At 44.6% G+C, this 25,431-nt stretch overlaps 1 pseudogene; it reads left to right on the plus strand.

Moving 5' to 3' along the window:
• LOC129356079 (serine/threonine-protein kinase BRSK2-like) overlaps positions 1–25,431 on the plus strand; it is an 85,847-nt pseudogene that overhangs the window by 52,062 nt on the left and 8,354 nt on the right.

Consider the following 25,431-nt stretch of genomic DNA (forward strand, 5'->3'; position numbering starts at 1 on the left):
CAGGCTGCAGATTGGTTCCAGGCTGCTGATTGGTTCCAGGCTGCTGATTGGTTCCAGGCTGCAGATTGGTTCCAGGCTGCTGATTGGAAGAGTTTGTGGTGAATTGCATGTGAAGGAGTTTTATATTTTCTACTAACTAAATGTAAAAACCTCCCTACTCTCAGGTCAAACGTTGTTCATGTGGCAGGAGAGGAGAAAACATTTTATAAACAAACAGAATGATTTGATGTAAACTTTTATTTCTGCACTGGATTCACAAAGCAAATTTCATTAAATGCCTGCATGAGTAGTAGTACCCATAAAATCCAGCAGGTGGGAACAAATTGCAATTTTTTGCGTGACGTTTAAGTTTCTCACATTTAAGACATTGTTGTAAACATCATGATGACGGAGAGCTTCAGGTCTTTTGGTTGTAACAGTTGGTTTGTGAACTCCCTTTAACTGAAGTAATCTTCAAATTATAAAATTATTACGTAGTTCATTCATAAATATTCTAGTGGCTGTTAGATAAGAAAACAAGAGAAACTTGTGTTCATCTTTACTAAATAATCAAAGGTTTGTCTTTTAAAAAGTGATTATAAAAACAATCTGATCTGTTTTCTTCACAGAAATAAAACCTCCAGCTTTCAGCTGTTTCTCATAAAAGCATCTATTTCACTCAGAAATACCTTCATTTATGACTTTTCTCCAGTTTAATGAAGAAGAAAATGAAACTGCAGTTTGGAAAAATCCAGATGAATCTGATAAATTTACACATCAGAGGAGGTGTGATTATTTTCTGAAGAATTTATTTCTTCTAATCTGCTAATTTTTTGTCTTTTTAAGAAAAATTGTGATTCCATTTTATTGCAAATTTACAAGTTTTTGACATCAACAAATTTTCGCGTCGTTTCTTGAAAATGTGTGAAATTAAAATTTCTTTGGTCGTCATCTGAATTCTTATGAGCTGAAAGAAAGTGAATCATTAGCGTTGCGTGGTTAGCATTGCTACATGGTTAGCATTGCATGGTTAGCGTTGCATGGTTAGCGTTGCTACATGGTTAGCTTTGCTGCATGGTTAGAGTTGCATGGTTAGCGTTGCATGGTTAGCGTTGCATGGTTAGCGTTGCTGCATGGTTAGCGTTGCTGCATGGTTAGCGTTGCATGGTTAGCGTTGCATGGTTAGCGTTGCTGCATGGTTAGCGTTGCATGGTTAGCGTTGCATGGTTACAGTCACGCTGGAAGTTATGGGTGGAAATCTGAGGAGGGAAAAGAAAGCGGCGTGACGAGGATCCGTCCTGCAGGACGATCCGTCAGCTGCAACCCGGTTGATGACGGAAATAGTTTTTCATCAGGAGAGTAGAGAATTAAAGCTCTGAGGAAAACCAGGGGAGCTGCAACAAAATGCTGACTGAGAGGATTTAGGTTCATGATTCGGCAATTTTTTCCCTCCACTGGATTTGGGGGAAAAGGATTCTGAGCAAAAAATTTCAACAATTTAATGTTACAAATGCAGAATTTGAGCTATTTGGTCGAGTTTGTTGATTTCCAGTGGTTCAGGTCCAGCACTTTTCTTTCTCTCCCTCTTCCCTCCCATTTCTTCTCCTGTTTTCTGATTAGTGCGGAGCAGTCTGCTCCTCCTGTCGCTCCGTGTCATTCAGGAACCTCGCGTCTCGCTGTCTGATTGCAATTGGACCGCAGACTGAGCCGCGTCTCCTCTGGACGTCATGGAAACAGATGGCGGTTTGATTACCGGGCGGATGTTCTGATTTACGGCCCCCGGCGGAGAGCCCCGGCCCCCAGAGGCCCCTAGAGGCCCCCGGCGCCCCCCGGAGGACCCGGCCCTGCATCTTGCTTCGATTATAGAGAGATTTGGACGCGGCGCCGTAACCAGTCAGTCCTCATAATTCATTCAGACGAACTCTGACGTTGATCCGAGGAGTTTGTTGGCTTTGATGCGACTCGGAGCTTCTCTGAGGAAATGGAGGAAAAATGTGTTGGCAGGTTTCAAACATGAAACAGATGATGATAAAATTAGATTTTAAAGTTAAGAGATGCTGGATTGTTGAACTTTTTCAATTTTCTAAACTTAGATTTTCATCAGTTCATTTATGACTTTTCTCCAGTTTCTGCAACACAGTGACGTCTTGCTAACGTTCCTTTCTTCTCTTTTGAATAGTTCATAACTTCTTCCTCATATTTTTTATTCCATTTCCAAAATAAGAGTCCACCCGAGTCACAGATCGGGTTTGCTGCTCAGTCGGTGCGGATGGAAAATAGAGGCCTAAACTTTTCAAATGTTGCCTCATGTTGCCGAGCAGCAGGAAAGGTGATGGAGTTACGGCTCGGTAAGAAATGAGCCACACGACGAGCCTGGAAGCCCGGAGTTGAACCTGAGGTTGCCTCCGTCTGATCCGGCCTCCGTCTGATCCGGCAGGATAATCGCTGTAAGTCTGGAGACTCGCTGTCGATCGTTGGCAGGTCTGAGATAAGATCTTTGATCTTGTGCTTGGAGGTGAACGCTGAAACAATCTGCAGTTATTCTCCTTAAAAGAGGCTGAAGGAGGATAAATAATGTCGCAATTCATCATGATAGAAGCAACTTTAAGTTTTAAGCAGCAGAAATGTGTAAAATTTTGTTGCGTTTCACAGTTTGGGTGTTAAATGTCAGCTTTATTTCACTGCTTCTGTTTGCATTGCTGTGAAGGACGAACAGAAGGAAACATTGTGTTTCTCTGAATCCTCGCAGCAGGAAGATCCTGGGCTCAAATCCTGGTCTGCAGCCTTTTTACGGCGTGTTTGCATGTTCGTTTTCAGACAGTTTCCTGCCACCTGGACTCATCCGGCCTGGCTGTGTTGGTCCGGTCCAGACGCCGCTGAAGGTAGTGAGACCTGATCTGATGCTGAATGAGCTGAGAGGCAGAGACGGCTCTCAGCTCTAACGCTCGCCTGGGGATACAGGGAATCAAAAGCAGCAGAGGCTGAACTCTGGATGACCACGGCGTCCTCACGATGACTTTTCATCTCGCTTCATGAAAGAGACGCGGAGCGTTTGCACTTGTAATGAGGTTTCTCAGTCTGGAGATGCTGGGCTGTGAAATGTCACACGTTTATTTCCATTCCTCCCATCACACAAGAACAAACCAGCACTAATTGCTTTGTATTAACATCCAGACGACCAGGAGGTAATTGAATTTAAAGCGGCTCTTCTTCCTGCACAACCCGACTTATTAGTCTTAAACATCATCACCTTTCTAAGCAGTTGACTGAAGCAGCTCTGCTGTCTCTGCTCTGCAGGGACGATGAGTAACCCAGAGTTTCACCTGCAACCTTCCACCAACCGTCACAGCGCTCTTTACAGCACATTAAGAAACCTTATGGGACATAATGGAGTCTAATAACCGTCAGTGTGGCATCAACTCGGGGGGTTCAGAGCCTGCTTATCTTGCACATGTCTTTAATTAGCCTCTGCCAGGCTGCACTGCGTGAGCCGGCGGAGAACTGACGCAAACAGGCAGCAGGACATTTACAGAGGATCAGTTACCGACACAACGCAGGCGAACCCAGAGAACGACGACGAACTGGAGAACCAGAACGACGACGGACTGGAGAACCGGAACGACGACGGACTGGAGAACCGGAACGACGACTGGAGAACCGGAACGACGACGACTGGAGAACCGGAACGACGACGAACTGGAGAACCGGAACGACGACGGACTGGAGAACCGGAACGACGACGAACTGGAGAACCGGAGCAGGAAACTCCAGGGAGGAGTGGGTTTTTGAGAGCTGGTTCAGTCGGAAGAGAAAACGACCTGTGATCTGCTGAAAAGAAAACTAACATTTGGTTTTTCTTCCGCATGACATCATCATAGGAAGCCATGAGGAGGAATGAAACTCGCAGCGTTTCATTTTTGTTACGACTCTTGAATCCAATCCAGTTTGTTTAGGTTTAAAGTCCGGTTCGTTTGTGGAGGTGTGAATGCACAATTGAACTCTGGTCCCCCTGCAAACCTCCAACTCTGTTTGGTTGAAGTGAAATCTGGAACAGGATGAATGCATAAGGGAACGCCAAGCGGACTGGAGACCGCTCCAAAAGCATTCTGGGTAAATAGTTCATGGTTCTTTAGGAGAAAGAAAAATCCTCCAGTCGTTAAATTCCTTTCCTGTTTTGTTTCCCTTTGGGGAAGAGGTGAGTTTCCCTCAGTGGGTCTGGGCGCAGCGCCCCCCCACAGGGCCGGAGCTTCTGGCGCCGGTTCTGCAGGACACTGGGTCCAAAGATTAAAACATGATTTCTTTTATTATTTATGTGCCGCCAGCCTCTGGTGCCGACCTCAGCGACGGGGCTTTGAAGAACTGCGGCTTTGATGGAAGTGAAATGTGATTTTCAGGGTTTTCTGTCCGTTTTCTCAGTCACATCACCAGCGCCGCTCCAGACGGCGAGGCAGAAGAAAGGACCAGTAACGCAGCAGCGACATGTTGACGATCAACGGGATGGATTTCCACTTACTCTATAAATATTGATGCTGTCTGGTTGCTGCAGTTAGAAGATGATCAGATCTTCATCATCAGACCTTTACATCCTCCTCATCTTCTGGAATCTGACAGTCTGAGTCAGTCTTGTCTAATTCATCAACTTTTTGTTACTTTCATGTTTCCTTCCTCCTTCAGAAGATGAAACGTTTCCAGATGAAGAGACTTTAAATCATTTGTTCCCACTGAACCCTTAAAGCTGCAGGCGCCTGGACACGTTTCTGATTCTGCAGAACTCACAACCTGCCATTCATTATGTGATTTAACACCACTGATGACTGCGGTTCAGTACAATATTCAATCATAATAGTGCATTTAGTTTAGGACGGATGCCAGACTCCTGAAGCTTGTCCGGTTTCTGGGTGAGGAGAAAATATCAGGAATCAGAACAAGCTGGACGTCTGAAGATCTGCTGACGGATCCGGAGATGTCAGGATTCACAGAGTCTGCCACGCCGCGGTTCTGGTGTGAGCTTTATTCCTCAGACTGGTTGGATTTTAACGCCTCAGTCACGGATCTCACCAGGAAGTGGAGCGAGTGAAAACAGATGAAGTTCTGAATGGCCTGTTGGGGAAACTCGGCCAGCTGAACCGGAGCTTTTAGATGTTTAGTAACATGTCAGAGTAAGAACTGCTCTGCCACTTTGTTTCTGCAGCTCTGAGGTCCAGAACTGGCCCGGAGGCCCGGCCTCCGGGCCACTCAGGCGCCAGCAGGCGGCAATAGACTGAACAGGAGGCGCTCTTAATGCTGCTCAAGGCTGCGACTGTGGATCATGGTTCTGTTGATGACCCAGCTGCAGCTTTTGGACTCATATTGGAGATACTATTGGAGAGCTATCATAGTAATCACCTTTTGGCCAGAGGTGAAATTTTTTTTTTTTTTTAATGCGAACAGTATACAAAGACCCGTTGAGGTACAAAGAACATTACAACATAGGTAAATAAGAAACAAAGAAACAAGGGGCTGAAAATACAGACAGAAAAAACAAACAAACAGTAAGGCAAATGACTAAAAAACTAAGCAAGATTAAAAACAAAGAAAAGTAGAGATACTGTCAGTCACTTTTTGCATACCTAGTTTTCAAAAGTTTCAGGGAAGCATAAAACAGCTTAAACTGATTAATAAAAAAATCAAAACAAGGAGTAGAACCTCTCCATTTACAGCAATGTATATGATATTTAACAAGTAAGAAAACAAGATTTACCATATCAGATATTTTGTTTTTTTGTAAAGCGCATAGGGCGGGTTTGTAGTAGCATGTAATTCTCTCAGCTGACCTGTTGGGGGCAGTAGCGCTTCTGCGGAACCGTTCCTGACCGGAAGCATTTAACGGCCACAGCTCGGGAATAATGAGACGGTTTCTCGCTTCAACGAGACTGATCCCACTGTGACGAGAACGTGACGTAGTTTCAATGAGGAATGAGATTTAAAACGTGTCTCGATTCAACGAGAATCTTCCTGTCTTAACGAGTTTTCCATCCCATAATAATAATAAACTTTCCATTATTATGGGATGTAGAAAGTCGCTCCTCTCACAGTTCAACGTTTCTGCAATTTAAACAGAAATTACGAGCTAGCTTTAGCCTGCTGTTAGCCTCCATCTGCAAAGATCCTCAGCAGAGTGAGATGCGCGTTACTGCAGCTTTTTATCTTTCATTCCCCTAGAAAATAAGTTTTGTGTTTAATGGGAAAATACTAAAAATATTACAATGTTTTGAAGAAGAAAGAAACATTTAATATAAATGATGAGTGATAACCACAATACTCTCCATATGGTATCATGTAGTTTGAATTTTAAGCTCGCATCTTTGTAATAGACGATCTCTGGATAGTGGGTTTTTAAAAAAAACCACTATATTTATTTGGATCAAAAATTGATCCAAATAAATATTAAGCAGTAACGGTTATTTTTACAGACCTGAAAAAACTAATGAAAAAATGTTTTTTTTTCATTTGTATAGAATAAAATGTAACTTTGTTGTACATATTTTTTAAATTTGCCAGGTTGATGGGGATGCAGGTGACGTTTCTTTGCTGGCTCTATTGCAGCCTGGTGTTGTGCTGACGTCACCTGTTTGCTCCAGAGCAGCAGCCTGACTGACCTGCTGCTGTTTAATCCTCTGGAAACAGAAAAGATGTTTCTGTTGGTCTCTGAAACTTTACTTCAGACTTTGGAGGAAGTTGATGTTTCCTGAATGAAATGAACAAACTGTTGGGTTCATCTACTCTGTAGTGGATCTGGATGTTTTCCAGTCATCTGTTGTTTGTTTGTTTGTTTGTTTTCTGAGTGACTTTGGAGCGATCAGCCTCACACAGCGGTGCAGTTTGTCGGGTTTTTTCCCTGCCAGCCCGATGTGAGAACTGAAATGATTTCTGTTTTCTGTCGCTGCAACAAGCACCTTTCCTTGTTCCTGGTAGTTCAGGCGTGACCGGCTGGTCGCTGCAACACATTAGTGTTAAACTAAAGTGTCAGACTTTAAGCAGCAGATCAGCCGTGGTTACGGCTGAACCAACTGGGGTTAAAGTGTGAATTTCTGCTTCGGCTGCCTCCAAACAACATGGCCTGCAGGCCCACTTTGTCTGATTAAAGTGATGTAACGGAAAGATGCTGCGCGTCGCCTTTCATCAGATGCTCTGGCTTCGGGTCCGGAGGTTTTTACTCTCAGCTCAGCGCTCAGCTGCATGCTTCAATGTTTCCACTCATTCTGTGTGTTTTTGTCTGCAGGTGGAGCGAGAGATCGCCATCCTGAAACTCATCGAGCATCCTCACGTCCTGAAGCTGCACGATGTCTATGAAAACAAGAAATACCTGTAAGCTCCTTTTAGGGGTTCAGTTCAGCTTCGAGGTCTGGGTTTCTTCTGTGAAAACTGAGATTTTCTGTCTGGAAAAATAAATAAAAGGTTTGAATATGCAGGAGGATCCAGAGAGAAACCGATGCTGCTCAGGGAGAACAAACCAGATTATCTCCTGACTTCTGTCTGGATGAAAGTTTTCCTTAAAGAACAAAGAAAAACACAACGTTATGATGATAACTGTGCAGTCAGAGATTGAAGTTTTATCATATTAATGCTCGATGTATCTGTGCTATTTATCGGTTCTGGTCCGATAGGTAAAAACTGGGTTGGATACATATATTTATTTATTCAGTCTGCAAAGAGAAGCTGCTGCAGCTCTCACTGACGTCTCATGCAGCTCATTCACATAAAACAACCAAATATGACAAAGCAAAGGATTTTTTTACAGCATTTATTCATGTAAATGTTATCATAGCAGAAGTTAAAGGTAGAATAAACTACAAAGTAACTGAATGCAAGAAAATATATTTACTCCTTTTTTGTATATATAAAATTTAAATTTTTCTAATTTAACTATATAAAAATAAATGAATAAGTAAAATATAATTTTTCCTGTTAATTAAAAGCAGTAAAAATAAATAAAAAGATAACTTTTTATCATGGCATATAAAATGGCAGCTCCAGTTAAATCGTTTTCAGCTGAAGTTGTAAAAGTTGCTGCATATTTTTATGAATCAAATGAGGTTTTCACTCAGGAACTGCAGCCTCTTCCAGGCATGGCAGTGGCAGCATCATGCTGTGGGCCTGACATTTCCACCTACATAAGCTTATTTAGAGGGATTGCTGCTAAAGGACAGCTGAGATATTTCATGCCTCTAAGTGATAAAAGAGTCTGGAAGTAAAGTTCAAAGGTCAATGCTTGCTACTGAATGTTAAGTAATAAAGTAATTGTGCAGCTAATGTCTGGCTTCTTTAATAGAGACAAGAGGATCAGGTTGTTCTCTTGTTTTCTCATTAAGCCTGACTTGTTTCTCCATCAGTCCAACCTGCAGCAGCTGCAGTTTTTCCTTCTGTTATTGCGTGCATTAATCTGCAGCGTGTTGCAGCCGCGCTCCAGCGGCGACGCTTAACGCGACGCTCAATAATTGATAAAACCGCCGGCGTCAGATGGAGCCGGAATTTGTTTTCCTGATGTTGCGAAGACGGCGACGGACGGTCATCATGGATGCAAACAGAAAGTCCCGCGCTCACAAATCACAGGCGGCCGTGTTTCTAATTTAAACGGCTCTGACGGGGAAACGCTCCAGCGGATCCCTTAATCTGCTAATAAATCAGGCGGCGAGGACGGCGAGGCCGCGCGGCCATCAGGGATGTTCCTGAGATAAATCAGTCCTGGAGATGGATGAAACATTTTACAGCACAAACACGCAAAGCTGCAGATTTACTTCATACATCAACGGAGGTTAGAGCCGAACACGCTGTAGTTTATGACTGGATTACATGATTAATGCCTCCTTCAGCTGCATGAAGACGAAACAAGATTTCTGTTGAATCTGGGCTGACAGGAAACCATCTGCAGATGAATTATGAATCCAAATATTTGCTTTCTTTTGCTAGAAAAATGCTAAAACTGGTTGAATCTGTAAAGTTCAGATAAGGATAAACCTCTGAGATCCAGAAACATAAAACCAGACTCGTCTGCTTGTGTCAATTTATTGACGTAATAAAGTTGCTTCAGCAGAAGCAAAATAAAAGTCCGACATCCAACGAGGATCAAATAAAGAAAAGCTGGAAACAGTGAAATAAAAATAACAGTTAATAAAATCAAACATTCTGAAAGTCGGTGCTGTTTGTTGGAAACGTTAATATTTCTGCCACGGTGATTCAACCATGTGAAAATCAGTCCAACTGATACCTGCAACGGTCTAGTCAAAGTCCTTTCATAAAGTGGGGCATGAAATCTGAAACTTTGGGATAGATTTTAATTTCTTTTATTTCCTGATAAATGAAACTGGATCTGACAGAGTGTGATGACCTCTGACCTCTGCAGGTACCTGGTGCTGGAACACGTGTCCGGCGGGGAGCTGTTCGACTACCTGGTGAAGAAAGGCCGGCTGACGCCCAAAGAGGCCAGGAAGTTCTTCAGACAGATCATCTCGGCTCTGGACTTCTGCCACAGCCACTCTATCTGGTCCGTACTGCGGTTCTGATCCGGTCCGGTTCTGATCCAGTCCGGTTCAGTCTGCCGGGTCCAGAACCAGAAGAACCCGACTCGTCTCCGGTTGATGAAAACATCGGGTTTTAGTTTGGAAGTGCAGAATATTGTCAGAATAATGATGATTCCTCAAAGCGTTTTCTCCGTTTGCGGCGGTTCCTCTCCTCGCCAGCCGGGGGCGACGGCAGAGGCGGCGGCTCGTCTTGATCTCCTCTCATCTCCCTGAAACCTTTAGCTCCTCCACTCCTGGCTGCAGCTCTGCACATGAAAGGCGCTCAGCGATGGATGTCAAGTGTTTGGCTCTGAAGGAATCCATTTATTTCTGTTTTTACTGCAGGAACCACAGAGACAAACTGAGTGAAAATCCTCAGCTGCAGGTTTTAACAAATGTTTATAATCAAAAGCAGGAGTTTATTGTCAATGTTTTCAAAGAAACACATTATGATTTGAAGGAAACATTTCACTTTGGGCTAAATGATAAAACTGGCTGAGCTGCTTCAGTTTGTTTCCTTCATCTGAGCTGGAAGATCAGAAACCAGCAGAAACTCACGAAACACAAAATGTGGAGATTTTACTCCAAAAGATCTTCTTTAGTTTAAACAGAAAATATGCAGTTACATAACAATCCAGGTCGCGTCGGTTTGTTTAGCGCTTTATCGGTTTTGATAACTTTGAAACGTTTGGCTCTTTCCCTCAATTTAAGGAGCCAAACTGGTTTGTAAACCTTTAGTTGAATAAAGTTTGATGTTTGTGTGGAGGTTTTGGTGGTGAAACTGAATGTGTCGCTCTGTCTCCCCTGCAGCCACAGAGATCTGAAACCAGAGAACTTGTTGTTAGATGAGAAGAACAACATCAGAATAGCGGATTTCGGCATGGCGTCTCTGCAGGTCGGGGACAGTCTGCTGGAGACCAGCTGTGGGTAAGAACCGACCGGGTCCGACCTGAACGATGCCTGAACCCGACCTGACGTGAGTGCTTGGAGTTTTCTGAAAGCGCTGCAGAATAGGAGCGGTTCCGACCCGTTCAGCCAGTCAGGTGTGTGGAACGGCTAAATCCACGTCGCTCCTAAACGCATCATGGAGCGGGAGATTACAGCTCGGAGGCTGAGCAGAAACAGCTGAAGGAGCTTCTGATCCGAAGGATTCCTGCCTGCGGTTCGGTTCTGAGGGTCCGTCTGAAACCGAACCGCATGCAGGAAGAACCGAACAGGTTCTGAAACCTGCTGACCCAAAATAAACATCATGAGTTAATGCAGAGATAAACGTCTAACTAAATGAGTTTAATCAAAACAATTCATTTGTTTAAATAATTAATCCATTTTCATTAGATTTGTTGAGGAATAAATGAAATGCTGAGACCTATCAGACTAGCATTCTAGCAGGGATTTAAAAGCTCTTCCTGGTGAATCAGCTTCTGTTAGCATTGAGGCAAATTTGCTCCCAACTGTTTCACCCAAATGCTTTTCATCAGTCTGTTTACCAGCGCTTGTTTAAAACAAAACTTTGGTGAATGGAAGCAGCTGAAAGTCTCAGTTTCCTCCAAACAATCAAGCCTGTTTTACCTTTTGGAAAATAATCCAGAACACAAAAAAGCAGTAACATGATTGGCATCAAAACGGCTAATGCTACATGTGGAGGGAAAGTCAGAATACTGAAGTCCAGATCTGTTGCAGTTGATCATGTTTAAAGTGATGATTAATGAATTTATTTACAGGGATCAGCAGCAGACTTCAAAATGAAAAACTGAATTTCTTACCTGGGTAAATTCAGCCTCATCTCGGCTCTCACTCCTCAGTTCTGGTAAAAAAATGATCAGATTTCAGTCGTTTGTCTCAGAAAGCTGAACGATCCTGCGTTTCATGTAGTCTGAGTTTGGCCACTAGAGGGCCTCAGTGAGTCAGAATACTGGCTCTTTAACTTTTTGCTGTTTTAAACTGATTTCTTGTCATCAGCTGCTGTGAAGTCAGATCTGTGGTCAGTAAAGCAGAACCAGAAGCTGCAGATCAGCAGCAGCGACTGAAACGTTCTCGGATCAGAACCAGCCAGATGTCTCCTCCTCAGCTCCGGCAGGTTCGGGTCAGATCGGCTCCACCAAGCAACGTTAATGAAACCTCAGACGGGCGAAGTCCGACAGGACGCCGTGTTGAGACGTCGCTCTGCGTGATGAGACGTCGCTCAGCGTGATGAGACGTCTGAGCGCCGCCGGTCGACCCGCTTTGCTTCCATTTACATAATTAGGAATCTCATCAGCGCAGATGAAGTGTGTGTGTTTACACACTGCTGGGGGAACCGGGCTCTCCGCTTCGCTGGTTCTGATGAGGTCCAGACGGAGGTTCTGCAAAACCAACCTGTCAGAAAAACATTTTCATGCCGTTTGTCACATTTAAGTTGAAATATTTACTAGATTTGATTTGTTTTTGTAGCTGTTTTGCTGCAGGTTCTGTTAGGTATATATTTAGATTTTATGAAATGAAGCACCTTGTTACGGCCGATTCACTGACAGGATTTCTCACAAGCTGAGAAGATTCAACCAATCAGAGTCTGATGAAGAGCTGATTAATGATTGGTTTCTGTTGAATTATTGATTGGAAACTCCGTCCGTCCTGTTTGTTCCTGCAGGGTCACTTTTTACTGAATAACATGCAGAAATGCGCCATTTATTTTGATTTTTATGTAAACTGAGCCCAGATGTTAACAAGCAGCTGGATTCAGATCAAACCAGTTTGTTTCTGTTTTTCTCTCGCTGGTTTTGTGACGTTAGTCTGCAGAGCTTCTGCTCAGACTAACGTCCGCTTTGCTCTGCTTTCAGATCGCCGCACTACGCCTGCCCGGAGGTCATCAGGGTGAGTGCTTTCTCTGCTTTCTCTGCTTTCTCCTTTCTCTTCAGTAAGAGCTGCTCTTCCTCCTCCTCCTCTTCATCACGTCGCCTCCAAACTCAAAAGCACTTTCTTTGTATTTCATCTTCTAAAACCTGTTAGAGTTTCAGTCTGTATTTCTGTTAATGCATCTGAACCTCCATGACCTCTGCTGAACTTTGAGTTGGTTTCATGTCAGTTTTCCATCTTTTTGCTGCAAAATCATTTTAATTTCAGAAATAATCACTGATGAACTTCTGCTTGAATCTTTCATCGCTGCATTTTGTCTTCATCCAGGGAGAGAAATACGACGGGAGGAAAGCAGACGCTTGGAGCTGCGGAGTCATCCTGTTCGCACTTTTAGTGGTGAGTGACCCTGGAGCAGCTGCAGCATCACAGCAACAGCTGCAGCATCACAGCAGCAGCACCTGCAGCAATAAACATGTTTAATATTTTTATTAATACGGTAAAAAATATCAACAAGTTTTAAATAACGACACATGATTCATGCAAAATGTTGCAGGATTTAATTTGTTCCTGCTCATATCAAAAAAAAAAGCTAAAATTCACATAATTTTTGATTACTTATAAATTATTCCAACAAGGTGAACGAATATTTCTTGATGATGAGAAGCAAAATAAAAAATAAAACATTAAAAATGAAAAACTGAACCAGGGAAACTTTCTATGTTATTGTAACAAATGAATGTCAGATTCTTCTTCATGTTGGAGGGAAACAGAAACGTTTTATCTCAGAGTCAAAACCACAATCTGCTTTATATTTATATAATCGGTGCAACAAATGAAGTTTATGATGTTAAACAGCCAGTAACCATGGTAACTATGGTTACCCTTCGTCAGTCGCTGCTGAGATTAAAACCCATGGAAACAGAAGATTTAAGGTTTAAATGAAGTTTTTCCAGATTAAACGGATCAGAGCTGCTGCAGCTTCACTTTCCATCCACATGATGAGGAAGAGGAGGAAGAGGAGGAAGAGGAAGAAGAAGAGGAGGAGGAAGATGAGGAAGAAGAGGAGGAAGAGGAGGAGGAAGAGGAAGAAGAAGAGGAGGAGGAAGATGAGGAAGAGGAGGAGGAAGAGGAAGAAGAAGAGGAGGAGGAAGAGGAGCTTCTCAAACATCTTCCAACATCTGGCGCTGCAAAATGCGACAGTGATGAGGGAGTCGCCACGGCATCGAGTTGATTGCTGTTTCTTCGCCGTGTGAAGCGAAGCGTAGCGGCGTCTTGATGAAGGCGGAGCGGGAAGATGGATGTCCCGGCCGCGTTGTTGTGACAACTCGTTGCCGTGTCGACGGCCGTCTGGTGATGAAGCCATCCTCCTCGCCTCGAACGGCTTCATCACCGCCATCGGACTCACTTCCTGTCTGACGGGCCCACTTCCTGTCTGACAGGCCCACTTCCTGCCTGACAGGCCCACTTCCTGTCTGATGGACCCACTTCCTGTCTGATGGACCCACTTCCTGTCTGATGGACCCACTTCCTGTCTGATGAACCCACTTCCTGTCTGATGGACCCACTTTCTGTCTGATGGACCCACTTCCTGTCTGATGGACCCACTTCCTGTCTGATGGACCCACTTCCTGTCTGATGAACCCACTTCCTGTCTGATGAACCCACCGCTTCCACAGAACTTGTTTCAAAGTGATGCGAGTTCTTGAAAACCCGAAGCCGGTTCGGTTCTGAGAAGAGAGCGCAGCATGGTGGTGGCAGCATCATCCTGATGGAGGAAACCACTGCACTGCGATGGTTCAGATCAGGGCTGTCCAACATGTGGGTCGGGGGCCCTTTGTGGCCCTCTGAGTGATTTTTTGCGGCCCTTAAAAACCAGCTCCTGGTTTTCCAGCTCATGTTGGAGTTTTAAAATATTTCTGATGAAATGAGAATCAAGAAATTTTCACTTCCTTTAAAAACAAAATTCAATTTGAAACCTTTTAAAGGGCCACATGCCGAACTTCATCAACCATCTTTCTGCATTAATTCAGGTGAAACCTGATGGTTTTGGTGCATCTGTTCAGTGAACCGGTTCAACAGAGCTGATAACTTGACCTCTAACCTCTGCAGCTTCGTGTTCATGCTGATGTGATTTCTCACCATCATCATCGTCATCATGGCCTCTTCCTCTCAGGGCGCGCTGCCGTTCGACGACGACAACCTGAGGAACCTGCTGGAGAAGGTGAAGCTGGGAGTTTTCCACATGCCGCACTTCATCCCTCCGGACTGCCAGAACCTCCTGCGGGGGATGATCGAGGTGGACGCCGCCAAGCGCCTGACGGTGAGCCGCCGACCCGACAGCGAGCCGCCGACCCGACAGCCACGCCTTGGGAAATATTCTGAAATGATCTCATTTCCTGTCCTGTGGTTCCTCCTGCAGCTGGAGCAGATCCAGAAGCACACGTGGTACCTGTAAGTACAAAGCTCTGCTTTCACCTGAGAGTTTCTCATGATGAGCTGGAAAGAGGGAAAAACATGGCAGCGGATGAAGATGATGATGTCATAGAGCCTCCATTAGCCGGGAAGCAGAGCAGCTCCTCTGATCTCTAATGGATTCACTGTTTCTGGCTCAGAACAGTAGAAAATGTTGCTGATCAGAGGAAAACTGTCTGCTGCTCCAAAATGGCTGCCAACAAACACCGACTGAAAAACATTCAGCACTTTGGATGTTTTATCATCTTCAAATTCAGTCCTGATCAAGTTTGTCAGATGAACGGAGATAAAAACAGTTTCTTTTCTCACCTTCTGCTTGTTTTTCATTTTATTCCAACAAAAACAAAAACAAACAATAAACATAAATCCTAGGATATTATAGAACATGTGAATTATTATGCTTTGGTGTTAGCATAACTCGCTAGCGTGGCCCACTAGTGGTAAAACATATCAGTGATAATCTGGGATTATGTTGACCTTTGCCCTGGTTGACCTTTGCCCTGGTTGACCTTTGCCCTGGTTGATCAGCGATGACTCCTCTGTAAACTGTTAGCGAATGTCGGTTCAGTGATGAACTGAAGAGTTTAAATCTTCAGTGTTCAGATTTAACTCTACCTTTTAGTTCCCACAATCCTCTGCTGCTCCTCAGCTGCTCTCTCTGCCGTTTGTGCTGCAGAGCTGGGAAAAACGAGCCGGAGCCGGAGCAGCCGGTTCCCAGGAAGGTGTCCATCAGGACGCTGGGCGCGCCGGAGGAGATCGACCCGGACGTCCTGGAGAGCATGCTCCCTGGGCTGCTTCCGGGACAAGGACAAGCTGACCAAAGACCTGCTGTCTGAGGAGTGAGTGAGACCGTCAGGCTGATGGATTCCTCCTTTAGCTGCCGGTCGTGGTGGAGCGGCTCTGCACCGCCAGGCGCTCAGCTCCGTCTTCTCTCCTCAGCGACAACCAGGAGAAGATGATCTACTTCCTGCTGCTGGACCGGAAGGAGCGATACCCGAGCCAGGAGGACCAGAACCTGCCGCCGCGCAACGAGATCGGTACGTTCTCACAGTACAATGGCTGCTGGAAAACACAAGAGTTTTGTTGTTGACTCACCGTCCAGAAACTCCATTCTGGTTGGTTGTGCTGGAGGCTCCACTGCTGCTTTTCAAAGATGTGCAGTTGTATAATTGAGCATCAGTTTGCAGCCGTTTTCAGGTTGAGTTTGGGGGCGTGGCTTGTTTGGATTTAAAGTGACAGGCCTCTAAAACAGTTAAAGATGGGCAGAACTGATCAGATTGAAATAACATGTTTGTGTTCTGACCTTTAACCTTTGGGTCCTGAACTGTCGTTCTTCTCGTCCCGTCTCAGCAGATCCTCCCAGGAAGCGGGTCGACTCGCCCATGCTGAGCCGCCACGGCAAGCGGCGACCGGAGAGGAAGTCCATGGAGGTTCTGACCGTCACAGAGGGCGGGTCGCCCGTCCCGGTGCGGCGAGCCATCGACATGGCAACCCACGGTCAGAGGTGAGGAGCGGCGGCTGCACGGGCGTCCATGTGCATGGTCCGAAGCGTCTCCGGGTCAATCGGACGTCTAAGGATCGTTTGGATCCACTGGGATCATTTTTTAAACGGTTCCTGACTGGAAGCTTCACTGAACTGCAGATCAATACTTGATCCGGCTCACTGGGTCCGGTTCTGGTCCAGCGTGCCGGAGCATGGGTGGGATCTGGACCCGGATCTTTATCTGGACCTGGATCCGAACCCGGATCGGGTCCGGTTGGTGTGAGGAGGCGTGCATGGCGCATGCAGCCGTCTCCTGATTCATCCTTTTGCGCCAGAATGAATCAGGAAAATCAAAGAGTTTCATTTTACAAAGATCTGAAATTATAACGAATTTTAAATCTGTTTGATGCAAACAACAAGATATTAGGGCTGCACTCTATTAATCATCAATTATTCCGGTGATTAATCTGATAAAAAACAAGTTTTATACATTAAAAGATTCTAATTAACAAATAATTCATTTTAGAGAAGAAAATAAAAGTTTGTCAGAAACATAATTTATTCAGTTTGACCATTAAAACAGGATGAATCTGCAGCTGAAGACGGCAGATCATCTGCTGGACGTCTGACCCTGCAGGGCAGATCCGATCGGATCCGATCCGATTCGAACCGATCCAATCCGATCGGATCCGGGTTTCTGCTTTTCTGCATAAATAACTGATTAAAAGTTTGATCGTTTTTTACAGACTTTATACGGGTGAAGCTAAAAATGCAACCAGAGGATTTCTGGGCAGATTTTCAGACACATTTTTGTTTTGTTTTCATCTTAAATGTAAAATATTTAATTCTTTTTGTTTTAATTGCTATTCTAAACTGTTCTTTGAGTCAATGGCTTTTTCTGCATCTATAACGATTCGATTGCTAAATTAGTTAGCGGTTATTTTAGCAAACGATTCATCATCATTAACACGATTAACAGTTTCAGTCCGACATGCGGGTCTCGTTTCTCTGATTTTATTTCATTTTGTTTGCATGAACTGCAGCTTCAGATCAAATGAACAAAAAGCTTCTGATTCCTCCTGGATGAATCCGCTTCCTGTTTCCATCCACCGGGACGCATTTTGGTCCCTCTTTGGTTTAATTGAACTTTTCAAACTGGATTTCCACCAGCTGAGATTCTCAGATCATCGGTTCGTTGCAGCAGAACCGCCGAGGCTCCGGTCCGAACGAGAAACTGCTGGAACACGACTGGTTCCGTCCACATTGGACCCGGTTCACCGTCAGCGTGGACTGGCAAGATGGAAATCCAGTTTTAAAATAAAGGGGCAAAGTGCTGCACAAATTTAAAATAAAATAAAACTGATGAAAGACGCGGAGGCACCGATAACAGAAAATCATTTTAACTGGTTTGGCCACCAGTGGAAGGTTTGAAACCCGATCCGTCGCTCTGGAGCCAGTTAAAGATGCATTGCTGCGTTTTGTTGCTGCGTTTTGTTGCTGCGTTTTGGGCGCCTGCAGGATGCAGCTCGTTACCGTCGTTCAGCCCAGTGGAACCAGAGTTCTGGTGTGAATGAACCATAAAACCCAACAAGGACGACCTGCGTATCGTCGGCGCCGCACCGGACCAGACGTTCTGAGGAAAGAGACCTAAGACTGAGCCCTGAGGAACTCCAGCTGAACCGCTCCCGGACCGCTCCAGAACCGCTCCCGGACCGCTCCAGAACCGCTCCCGGACCGCTCCAGAACCGCTCCCGGACCGTTCCAGGACCGCTCCAGAACCCTGCTCTGCTCCATTCTCCTGCTGAGATTAATACTGGGTCACATGAAGCTCAACTTCACCTAAAATCAACAGCTGGGTGGTTGAAACTTCGACTCGTTTGGGTTTTCCAGCAGAACTTGGTTCCAGGCTGGTTCTGAGAGGACAGAGTGTTCTGGCACTGAGGTTCTGGAGGACTGGACCTCTAACTGGCGGGTTCTGATGGACTAACCTGACTTTATTTAAATATTTGAGCCCAACAGAAAAAGTTCAAATAAACCAATAAATGACATGAGTGGATGGAAACCAGTTGGTGGGGTTGACCTCTGACCTCTGAATGCGTTTTCTGCTCTATTTTTCGACCTTTGCATGATATCTGAACCGTTTGATAAAGTTTCTGTCTGCTGCATGCTGAACCTCTGGCCTCCTTCATGTGATCATTTTTCTGTCTCTTCGTTTTTTTCCTCCCTTTTTGTTTTGTCTTTTTTTAGCAAATCTGTTTTCAGTAAAAGCTTGGATATCACAAACGCTAACTGCAGCAAGGAGGAAAGGTACGGCGCTGCTCCGTTCCTCGTCTGTTGTCTCCCACCAGCTTTTCTTTCTTTACTCCCTTATTTTCCCTCCCAAACGTTGAAGCTGCAGCAGAAACTGATTTTATTTCTTTTGGGGCAGAAAATGTTAAATCTGAAGACAGTTTATCTTCAAAATGAAACGTCTATGAAGAGATAAAAAGACAAACCAAAAGCTTAATAAACTGATTGACAATAATTAGTCAAAAATGCAGAGATGTGACTTTTTGACTTTGAGTCCCAACAGATTTACTAAATTGTAAATCTCAGGTTGTTCAGTTTCCAATGAATTCTGCAAATAAAGTATTTGATCAAAACTCCAGACTCAGTAAAACTTTAAATGTTTCAATAAAATCCAACTCATCGTCTGAAGCCTCCGATCAAAAAGCATGGAGCCACATCGAGCAGAAATCAGCTTTTACATCTAAAAGGGTCAAATTAAAATACTCTAATAAAACATTTAGTCTATATTTAGTCTTTGGTCAGTAATCCAACATAATTTGCTACTGAAAACCTTTAAAATTTCCTTCAGACGTTTCGTTTGAAGGAAACGTCTGAAGGACGTCTGAAGGACGTTTTCTTCAGTTTTTATGCAAACTTCATTTTTTAAGGGTAAAAATTGGAGGAAATTTCAGGAACAAACCAACAACATTGGAGTTACTGTGGATGAATTTCAACTCAACACCCTGAACTCACTGCAGAACCTCCACAGGTCCGGATCAGACGCCAGAATGAAGCGTGAAGTGAAATCCTGGATTCGTTTGTTTCCTGTGAGAGGAGCAGGAAGTTCCTCCTCCAGCGCGCAGCGGGAACGATGCGCTGCAGTCGGACGCCATGTTTGCTGCGGCAGGAAAACCCCGTTAGCGAGTCGTTTGTGGGCCTGGATGCAGATTAGCATAAATTAATTGGCAGGAATGCAGATGGAGGGCAAACAGCACTCAGCAGCCCGTTATCTCACTCATCGTCTAATCGGGGCGAAACGACGCAGGAATTAATTTACCGCTCCGATCCGGAGAGCTGCCGGCGTTCGGACTGGACGGCGTCGCAGTGATGAGTTTATGATAATGGAGCCTCATGTGAAGCGGCAGCAGCCTGGACAGAGTCTGCGGGTGGAGCTGCAGGTGGAGCTGAAGGTGGAGCAGCAGGTGGAGCTGCAGGTGGAGCAGCAGGTGGAGCTGCAGGTGGAGCAGCAGGTGGAGCTGAAGGTGGAGCTGAAGGTGGAGCTGCAGGTGGAGCAGCAGGTGGAGCTGTTCAGTCAGATAAAATCCAGCTTGTTTTGACGTTTATTAATGTAAAACGTTTCTGCAGTGGATCCTCTAACTTCCTGGTTTTTCTGCCTCCTTTGGTTTTCTGGACGTTTCTGTCGCTGTTTCTACTTTCAGGTCAAAAGTGTTAAATTCTGATTTACTGCTTCCAGTTTTAATTTCCCACCAAGCGAAGCTGCAGCCAGAAAACCTCGGCAGCTCGGCGTGTTTCCACTTCCTGCTGCTGGTCTGTGACGACGTCAGAGTGGAAAACAGGGAAAATGAAAAGTTAATGAGGCGAGAATGAAAAATGGAAAAGCTGGTGATGAGCAGAAAGAAGACGCAGCGCTGATGAATTAAACGTTTGATACGCGTTTAAAATGCTGACATGTTTTCATCAGTTAACGCTTCAGATGCAGCTCAAACTTCCTCCATTTACTTTAATAAATTACATAAACAAATAAATCATAATTACCATGACGTCACTTCATCACTGTCTGTGACTTTTATTGAGTCGCTGTGTTGAACTGGTTAAACTGGTTAAACTGGTTAAACTGATTCCAGCATAAAAACCTTTTGATTCAACTTCATTTTCTCAGTAAAAGCAGAAAAATGAAACGTTTTATGATCTTTGCAAAAAGAAAAACAAACTTCAGTATTTGTTGATCTTTAATATTAATAAACAGATTCACTTTGCTTAAAGGTCAAAGGTTATCCAGGCCTTGTTCTCAGCTACATATAGAAATGATTGTTTATAAACAGAATCAGTTTTTAATCTCATCCGCTGTTATTAATAAAAAGTCCCTCCAGGCACAGAGAGATTTAATGTTGATCATTTACAATCATGTTAAAATCAGTAGATTTTACACAGTGCTAATGTCTCTTAGTCATAACAGATTAAATAGAATAAATCAGAATAACATTTCTCCCCAAAATGTTTAATCCCATATTTATTTTCCACTGGTTTCATGTATATTGTTGCACAGACAGTAAATTATAAACTACATTACAAAACCTAAAAACTTTTGATTAATTCTGAAATGTTTGGTTTCATCAAAACAGATTAGAAATTAAAAATGTGGAATAGGAAGGAAAACGGGTCAATTTCTTCACTTCTAACCGAGTTAATTGAAGTTTGACTGAAATGTTTTGTTGCTGCATTCTCACCTGATGTCGTTGCTGCAGGTCGCGGTCGATCAGTGGAGCGTCCTCCGGTCTGTCCACCAGCCCCCTCAGCAGCCCCAGGGTAAGCCTGCGTCCTGCATCCCACCTGCTGGCTCTGCTGGCATGCTTCACACACACACACACACACACACACACACACACCACACACACACACACACACACACACACACACACACACACACACACACAACACACACACACACACACACACACACACACACACACACACAGTCCTCCACCTCAGACTGCCATCAGCAGCCACTCAGAGCGTTTCCAGACCGTTGGGACTTTTCATGGTGAAGTCCTTCAGCTGTGGTGAGATGATGATGATGGTGGTGGTGATGATGATGGTGATGATGGACCAGCTGATTCTGCAGTGGCGTCACACAGAGCTTTAGATGAGGTGATTCTGGATCCGTCTCAGATCCAGAGATGTTCTTCCGTACGTCTGGACCTGCTGATCCGATCACCAGGTCACTGCAAAGAATCTGGACTGTTTGGTTCTGTCCTCACTGTCCTCTAATGTACCTTTTGAGGTAATACATGTCTGCTGGGAATATAATAAAATAGAAAATATAAATTCAATTCAAATAAGAGATTAATGTTTTGCTCAGTAAATGTTTTAAATATCATTTTCTTAACAGCCTGACTGACCTTCAGTCAGTTAGGAGAATTAAAAAGCCTTAATGTTGTTTTTATAGCATAGCTAATGTGCTAACTGTAATAAGATATTAGTATCTCATATGCAGCTCTTATTGCTTTACAGCGTTATTAAAATACTAACTCTAATCCATATGGTAACTTTCCTCACTGTTAACATAAATAATGTTCTGGATGATTTAATTACATTATCATCCCAGTTAACACATCAACAGAGTTGGTACATTTTATATGCTGTCGGCATAATTAGCCAACTGACTCTAATGTTAGCATAATGAATACAAAATAATTGTAACCAAAGGTTAGGTTAAAATCAATTCACCAGATGACCTTAACTGAGATATTAGCATAGCTGAACTGCTAATTGATCCCTATTTATTTATTTTTATGCACTATTTATCAACAGACTGTAATAACAGACCCTGATCAGAATGTTAGCAAAATAACATGCTACCTCAGTTGCGTTAGCTAGTGGTAACTTAATGCAGGTATTATGCTAACTGACCCATAATCAGTTTTCTTTTCTAATCATTTAATGGCCTTTATTTCAATATGACCATAAATAATCACCATGTAATCCTGATTGCAATATTAGCATAATTAATGTGCTAACTGTAATTTTTCATCAGCATACGCAACATTCTCGGCTTTAGCGCACACTAGCATAATTAAAACTGCAATAACTTAGAATAAAAAAATATGTAAATAAGGATTATGTGGAGCTCAATTTTAATCCACATGACATAGCAGCAAAAATTATAAGCTATCTGCAACAGTAGCATTTAACATACTAACCTAGCCATAGTTGACATACTTAATATGCTAACTAGCCTTTAGCGTGATATTAGCCTTGTCAATATTTAGCATAAAAATGTGACAGATTATTTGACAAACTCCGGCTAATCCCTAAACAGTTAGCATGATGGCTATGCTAACAGTTAGCATGATGACGATGCTAACGGTTAGCATGATGACGATGCTAACTGATGGTCCCCACTCTGAACTGGCTGGCTGGTCTTGTGTTTTGGTCCACTGCGTTCTGTGGGTTCTGGCTGATCCGACCAGATCCGATCAGTCATCCTTCCTATGTCAGCACTGAGCATGCTCTCTGGCTGCTCTCCCCGGCGGAGGGCTAAGCTAAGTCTGTTAGCTGGGTCACCAAGCTGCTAGTGTTCAGGGATGCACCGACGTTCCAGAAGATAAAGACTTTTTACTGATGGCTGATTTTCAGGTCAAATGCTAAATGAGGATTAAAACTAAAGCTACTTGGGTTTGAACTCGGTGCATCCCTTCATGAATGCTTCACTGCTGCCTCCTGATTGGCTGATCACTCTGCTAATAGCATGTCCTGTTTTCTTTCTTTCTTGCACTCTCACCTCCTCCTGCCTGCTCCACTCCTCCCACCATTTTGTTCCATTTCTGGCTGTTTTAATCTCATTTCTTCTGTATTGGAATGAACTTTTTCTGGCTTTCTCATTGGCCGACGCTGCTGTCACGTGTCACGCTGCATGGCCAACCGCAGCCCCACCGCCGGTTTTTCGTCCCGCCCCAGTCCCCCGATCTCTGTCAGTCCCCGAACTGCAGCCCTACGCACCTGAACGGGGTGGGGCCCCGCGCGCCCTACCAGCCAAAGATGGGGTCCCCCCTCATGCACCCCCGCACGCAGACGCTCCCCGCCAAGCCCAAAGTGTCAGACAAGCCCCTGCAGACCACCAGGTCCAACCCGCTGCCCCACACGGCCCAGACCCCCGGCGCCGCCAAACCCGAGCCGTCCACGGCGAGCCAGCCCCCGGCCCCCAGCAGCCCGCGGACCAGACGCCACCCTCCCCTCACCGTCCCCCCCAAGCTGTCCATCCCGCTGTCCCCGGTGCCCCCCTGTCCCCGCTCCGCCGCCACCTCCACCCTGACCACAACGCCAAATCTGTCCCCATCACGCAGGTAACCCCACACCCCTCCCCCAGAGGGAGCCCCCTCCCCACCCCGAAGGGCACGCCGGTGCACACGCCAAGGACAGCCCGGCCGGCACGCCGAGCCCCACGCCGCCGCCGAGCCCGTCCATCGGCGGGATGCCCTGGAGGACGCGCCTCAACTCCATCAAGAACAGCTTCCTGGGCTCACCGCGCTTCCACCGCAGGAAAATGCAAGGTATGATGGGAAAACGCTGCAGCATCACTTCATCTGATCCAAATAGTATCAAAATGCAGCACAAAATCGAACCGCTCTGGTTTCACCTGCAGCAGCTGAAGGATCCTGTTTAATTTGTATTTGTGACAGTCGCCTAAAAAACGAAGTCGCAAAACGCCGCATATAGAATATATTTAATTTTTGTGATTTTGTTTTGAAATGAAAAGCCAAACCAACCAAAGACAGATTGGTTATTATTTTAAATTTCATCCATCTGGACTGGCAGAGAACCAGGTGGCTCTGGAGGAGCTGCAGAGATTCACAGCTCAGGAATCCAAACTGGAAAAGCTGCTGCGGTTTGTGAAACCATGAAGCGCCGCTGTGGTTCGGTCCATCGCAGCCCAGATTGATAATAAATTATGATTCCTGCAAGATGAAAGGTGAAGAGTTAAAGGAGCTTTAATACGTTACAACAAACTAGATCCTGATGATCGTTTTAATATCGTAGGAAACTGTTCGAGACAGTCGCTGTAATCCAGATGTTTTGTTTGCAGTTCCCACCCAGGAGGACATGTCCAGCCTGACCCCAGACTCGTCTCCAGAGTGAGTTCAGCTCTTCCTGTCGTCCCTTACATGAAACAAGTCAGTGAAGCAGAAGGGAAGGTGGGAATGTGACGCAGGAAGCAGCTGGATGAGTCAGCTGACGCCACGCTGCTGCAGTCACAGCGTTATAAATAACTAACAGAAATAGAAAGGCTGGCGTCGCCCAGCAGGGAATAAATCAGGTTAATCTGAAGATTTATTCTCATGCTTCCTCAGGTCTACCACATACAGTCAAATTCACACAGCTTTAAGAACTTTCCAGGAGTTTTCCAGGTTTTCCAGGATGTTGTTTTTGTTTTGGTGACTCCTGATTGGTTCCTGCAGGCTGGCTAAGAAGTCGTGGTTTGGGAACTTCATCAACCTGGAGAAAGAGGAGCAGATCTTCATCGTGATCCGGGACAAACCTCTGAGCTCCATCAAGGCCGACATCGTTCACGCCTTCCTGTCTGTGAGTGGAACAGTCAAAGCCCGATCTGCTGACGTTAGAGAGGGAATCAGCTGCTCATCTTCAGGTTCTGATCAGAAAACTGAAAACTTTTCTGTAACTTTTTAACTAAATATTTTAATTAAAAACATGTAAATATAAACTATAACTAGTCTCAGTACCATAAACACAGAAGACAAAGATTTAAACTCAGATATTAAAGGCTGACTGTGTATGAAGTGGGACACCTAGTGGCAGCAGCTCAAACTGCAGCCAGTGTGTGAAACAGGAAGTTCCCGGTTCGACCCGTCAGATTTCTGCACACTGCTGGGCGTAAAATGTTCCTGTGCTGCTGAAAAAGATCCAACAGGAAGGTTATGAAGGGAGAAGCAGCTAGCAGCATTTAGATGGGCCTAGTCAAAGTCTGGACTTAAACATCATGCTGGAAAGGCTCCTTCAGACATTTTCAAAAAATACAGCGAGTTATTACTTTTAGGGCTCAGTTAATTTCCTGCAGGATGATTTGGATCATTTTTCTTCTCTTTAATAAATACAATTTAT

Source organism: Poeciliopsis prolifica, unplaced genomic scaffold (assembly GCF_027474105.1).
Source record: "Poeciliopsis prolifica strain line A6 unplaced genomic scaffold, Auburn_PproV2 SCAFFOLD155, whole genome shotgun sequence".
Taxonomy (NCBI): domain Eukaryota; kingdom Metazoa; phylum Chordata; class Actinopteri; order Cyprinodontiformes; family Poeciliidae; genus Poeciliopsis; species Poeciliopsis prolifica.